Source organism: Piliocolobus tephrosceles, chromosome 1 (assembly GCF_002776525.5).
Source record: "Piliocolobus tephrosceles isolate RC106 chromosome 1, ASM277652v3, whole genome shotgun sequence".
Taxonomy (NCBI): Eukaryota; Metazoa; Chordata; class Mammalia; order Primates; family Cercopithecidae; genus Piliocolobus; species Piliocolobus tephrosceles.
Window position 1 is genome coordinate 195,203,594 of NC_045434.1, and position 5,888 is coordinate 195,209,481.

A 5,888-nucleotide genomic window follows, 5' to 3' on the forward strand; every position below is an offset into this window, starting at 1 on the left:
CAGAGCGAGACTCTGTCTCAAAAAAAAAAAAAAAAAAAAAACCACACACACACACACACACAAACAAAACACTTGTAATCCCAGCACTTTGGGAGGCCAAGGTATGTGGATCATGAGGTCAGGAGATTGAGACCATCCTGGCTAAAACGGAAACCCCGTCTCTACTAAAAATACAAAAAATTAGCTGGGCTTGGTGGCGGGCACCTGTAGTCCCAGCTTCTTGGGAGGCTGAGGCAGGAGAATGGCGTGAACCCGCGAGGTGGAGCTTGCAGTGAGCCAAGATGGCGCCATTACACTCCAGCCTGGGCAACAGAGCCAGATCCTGTCTCAAAAAAAAATAAGGAAAAGAAAAAAAAGAAGAGTCTGGGTCTTTGATGCATCTTTAAGTCGCTACATCGACTCTGCTATCCGTGACTCCAGATGCCTGTTATGTGAGGAGGAAAACAAACCCCAATACATGTAAGCCCCTGTTAGTTGAGTATTACTTTCCTTGCAACTGAATATATTGCTAACTGATATGACTTGTGAGATGGTCATTAATTTTAGTGAAAATAAAAATAACAAACAGGAGAAACCTGTCTCCATTACTCAGGGACATTGGCTGTCAATAGTGTACTGTGTGTGCACAACCTCCCCATATTAATGTGTATATTTATAAACATATGTATTATATATGTTTGTATAATATACATACGTGTTTACCAGCAGGATAAATTATGACAAGATAGTTTTTTGAAGGTTTTGGGCCTCCTTCCCCCTTTTGGGGGAAATTTGTGGGGGCGCAGCAAGCAGGATAGAGTTACCTGCAAAATATAACTCCTCTCCTAACTCTGGTTTCCAAAACCCTGGGTTCATGGAGGAGCTCCTGGGTAGTGAGGGACGGGGCAGTGATGGAGGCAGCACAGGGACTTCCTGGAGGGAGAGGAGAGAGTGAGTCACAGCTGGAGACCTCGAGAGAGAAAAGCATAGTCTCCAGCCCAGATCTGCAGTCTGCCCTGGTGGGCTGGGGCAGTGGGTATTTTGGCAGTAACCAGTGTGGATTGGTGTCAGATGATGCTAGGTTCTTCCCGCTCTGCCCACTGACTTACTGCTACAGGTGACCCCAGGACTTTTGTTCTGTCCTGGTGAGGGACGTGTGCGTGTCAGAGAGAATGATGAATGGGCTGAGGCTGAATTTCCCACCAGCATGGTGGGATGGAAAATTTGGATAGAAAGTTGATGCAAAGCAAATGGGTCAGGCGCAGTGGCTCATGCCAGTAATGCCAGCACTTTGGGAGGCAGGGGCAGGAGGATCACTTGAGCCCAGGACCTTGAGACCAGTCTGGGCAACATAGTGAGACTTCATCTCTATCAAACACAAAAAAATCAGGCAAGTGTAGTGGCATGCACCTGTAGTCCCAGCTACTTGGGAGGCTGAGGTGGGAGGGTCCTTTGAGCCCAGGAGGTCGAAGCTGCAGTGGGCTGAGATTGTGCCACTGCACTCTAGCCTCGGCGTCACAGTGAGACTTTGTTTCCAAAACAAGGGAGAGAAAACGTTGATATAAAGCAAATGATTGATGCTGTTTCTTGCACACCTGTGAATTGAGTGTCATATCCACTTTATTTATTTATTTTTAATTGAATTTTATTTTTAGACAGGATCTCAGTCTGTTGCCCAGGCTGGAGTGCAGTGGTGAGATCTCCACTCACTGCAATCTCTGCCTCCCAGGTTCAAGCGATTCCTATGCCTCAGCCTCCCGAGTAGCTGGGACTACAGGCGCGCACCATCACGCCTGGCTAACTCTTGTATTATTATTATTTTTCTTTGGTAGAGACCGGGTTTCACCATGTTGTTAGGCTGGTCTCAAACTGCTGACCTCAAGTGATCTGCCCACATCAGCCTCCCAAAGTGCTGGGATTACAGGCATGAGCCACTGCACCAGACCTCAAATCCACTCTAAAATAATTTTAGATATAATGCAAGGTTATGGTTTGTTTGTTTGTTTTTACTTTTTCTTTTTGAGACAGAGTCTCACTCTTGTTGCTTAGGCTGGAGTGCAATGGTGCAATCTTGGCTCACTGCAACCTCTGCCTCCCCTCAAGTGATTCTTATGCCTCAGCCTCCTGAGTAGCTGGGATTACAGGCATGTGCCACCACACTCAGCTAATATTTTTGTATTTTTAGTAGAGACAGGGTTTCACCATGTTGGCCAGGCTGGTATCAAACTCCTGACCTCAAGTGATCTGCCTGCCTCGGCCTCCCAGAGTGCTGGGGTTACAGGTGGGAGCCACCGCACCTGGCTGCAAGTTTATGGTTTTTGAATAAAGCTCCATTTAAACAGTATAGGAGTATGAAAAGTATTTATCTACTTGAATTTTTTCAAGCAGCAGCATAAGATTCTATGGAATGAATATTCCATCGTTTATGTAACTAATCCTCAATTGATGGGCACCTAAGTTGCCTTCAGTGCTTTGTTGTTTTGTTTTGTTATTGCTACCATCTGTGGCCGTGATGATTCTGGAAGCTTGCTGGACTCCAGGAAGAACATGGGCTTCAGAGCCAAGATCCTCCAGGTTCTCATCTCTCAGCTTTGCCCCCCAGCTGCCAGGGACTCTCTGGGCCTCAGTTTCCCCATCTGCAGAATGGAGAGCGTAGTAGCATCCACCCCATGGCATGCTGCCTGGGTTAGTGGGAGCACTGGGGAGAGTGGGGGCCAAAGAAGATATAGCCCCTTCCTTTCCCAGCCTATCAGTCCTCAGGTACTAAGAGAGAAGGCTAGGCTGACAGATGAGGTCACCTTAGTCTTCCCCCTCCCTCTAGGGACACCTGCCTTTTGCCCCTCTGGAGGTGGCTGTGAATGGCAGGTGGCAGGATGTGGGGGGAAAATGGTAACAGGAGTCAATGTTTATGGAACTGTTCCATGTGCCCCGCTTTGAAGCAAGGAGCTTTAATCCCTATAGCAAACCTGCTGGTGTACAGAGCAAGTAATTCGAAAGAGAAGAGGGAGATGGAGACCCTGACCCCTAGTCTAATTAGCCCACTCCGTATTCTCTGCATAGCCTTTTTTCTTTCTTGTTTTGAGATAGAATCTTCCTGTCACCCAGGCTGGAGTGCAGTGATGGTATCATAGCTCATTGCAGCCTCAACCTCCCAGGCTCAAGCGATTCTATTGCCTTGGTCTCCTGAGTAGCTAGGATTACAGGCACACACCACCATGCCTGGGTAATTTTTCTTTTTATTTTTAGGAGAGATGAGGTCTCACTATGTTGCCCAGGTCTGCATGGCCTTTGTTACTGGGTATAATTATGTATCTAATTATATTCTCTGACTCCTCATATGGTCAATGATGGTGAGAATCTATCTTTGTTGTTTATAGTTTCCCAGTGCCTAGAACAGAGCCTGATAAAGAGAAGGTATTCAGCAAGCGCTGGGTTCATTGATTGACCGGATGACCATCTGAATGAACATCAGTTGATTCTGCAGCAGCCATGGGAAAGCCTGGGGGCAGGAGTGGTGAGTTTATAAAGGAGTTGGGAGAGGAGGAGCCCTGGGCTGGGTCAACAGACCTGAGCTCTGTTTACTGAGGTGTGCAGGGTCAAAGCACAATTCTGAGAAATGACTGTGAAGCTGAGACTTGCAGAAATGGTGAGAGCCCAGAGGGGCACAGAGAATGGGGAGAGTGCATGCAGGGAACAGCACCTGCAGAGGCTCTGCAGGGAGAGGACAGGGCCGGTGTGATGTGTAGGGGCTGGAGCTCTGTGATTTGGGGTGAAGCTGCAGAAGGGAGAAGGGCAGGGCTATGTGGTTCAGAGGTCGCAGGCTGGGCCCCAAAGGTGTGTCTGGTTTGGCCCTCGCCGTGTATGAAAAAACAAGAACAGGCAGGGCGTGGTGGCTCATGCCTGTAATCCCAACACTTGTGGAGGCCAAGGTGGGAGGATTGTCTGAGGCCAGGAGCTTGAGACCAGCCTGGGCAACATAGCAAAACTCCATATCTACCAAAAAATACCAAAATTAGCTGGGCATGGTGGTGTGTGCCTATAGTCCCAGCTACTTGAAAGACTGAGATGGGAGGATCGCTTGAGCCCAGGAGTTCAAGGCCGCAGTGTGCTATGATTGTGCCACTGCACTCCAGCCTGGACAACAGACTATGCTTCTGGGAAAAAAAAAAAAAAATCAAACAAGAACTCAACACAGATTGTGATACTTGGCTACGGAGCGCCTTCTCCATCCGCCCCACTTCCCACTGCTCCTCCTCTGCATTCACCTGGTGCTTCATCCTTTAAGGGACCTGTCTGGCGCATGAAGACGTTTGTGTTTGCAAGCTCTGATGCAGGGCCAAGTACTGTGATCAGGCTGTTGAGAGTGATGAAGATGTTGTCATGGGGTCACCAAAGAAGCCTGATACCACCCTGCTCTGAAAAGGCTCAGCTTTTCTCCATTTGACTTCCCAAGAGGTCCCAGACTGGTGACATCTTAGCCTGTGAGCGTAGAAGGGCCCTTGGGAGACGGCAGTACTGTATGGTGGTCAGATCCTGAGTGTGGAGTCAGGCAGGCCCGGGCTTGCATCTGGCTTCTCCCCTTACCTCACCTCTTTGGGCCCCAGCTTCCTTGTTTGTAAAAGGGATGATGAGCTCCTACCCACAGGGTTGCTGGAGAGATGTAGAAACAAACTGCACTTAAAGCACTCTGAGCAGGGTTTGGATGCATCTTCTTTGACTATGAGCTGTTCTGGAAAACCCGATCACTTTCTCATTTGTTTAACACGCCAGGGTGTGAGGGTTTGGCCAACTATACCTGAGCTGGAACACAGGCCGCAAGATCGCCCTCACTTCTTCTTCTCCTCTTTTTTTTTTTTTTTTTTTTTTTAGCTAGAGATGAAGTTCTGCCATGTTGCCTAGGCTGGTCCCCAACTCCTGGGCTCAAGCTATCCACCTGCCTTGGCCTCCCCAAATGCTAGGATTATGGGCATAAGCCACCATGCCCAGGCAACCACCCTCACTTCTTTTTTTTTTTTTTTTTTTTTGAGACAGAGTCTCGCCCTTTCACCCAGGCTGGAGTGCAATGGCGTGATCTCAGCTCACTGTAACCTCTGCCTTCCGGTTCCAAGTGATTCTCCTGCCTCAGCCTCCCGAGTAGCTGGGATTACAGGCATCCACCACCACACCCAGCTAATTTTCTGTATCTTTAGTAGAGATGGGGTTTCACCATGTTGGCCAGGCCCACCCTCACTTCTGACATCAATTGCAAGTCCAGGAATTTCCAAAACCATCCTTAAATTTTGTTATTCACTAGGACTCACAGAATCCACTGAAAGTTATTGGGCTCAGGGTTACGGTTTATTATAGGGAAAGGATAAAGATTAAGATCAGTTAAGAGAAGCTGTGCATAGAGCAGAGTCTAGGGAAGTATCAGATGTGGAGTTCCCACTGTCCTCTCTCTCTGAAGCCAGGATGCGTTACTTCCCAGCATCCACGTATGACGATGTGCATGGAGTATTGTCAACCATGGAGGCTTGCCTGAGCTCTGGAGTTCAGAGTTTTTACTGGGCCTCCATTACACAGGCAGCATTGATTGATGGCCCATGTGGTTGACTTCAGTCTCCAGGTCAACTGAGATAGTGTGACCCAGAGCTCCTCCCCTAAATCATATGGTTGGTTTTCCAACCCTACATCCAAGTGTTGCTATCTGGCTAGCCCAAGACCCCCAGACAAACAGAGATTACTTACCAAGGACAAAGGCCAGACCTCTTTTTGGCAAGCTTAAAGTCTTTACTGTACACAAGGTCAGCCTGGAAGACGGATCTGACTTGTGCCCCTTGGAAGATCCCAGAGGAGCCACCTGGCCTCTACCTTCTCATACAGCCTGAAAATTCTGGGGCTGGCAGGTTAAGGGTATAAGGTAAACGGTT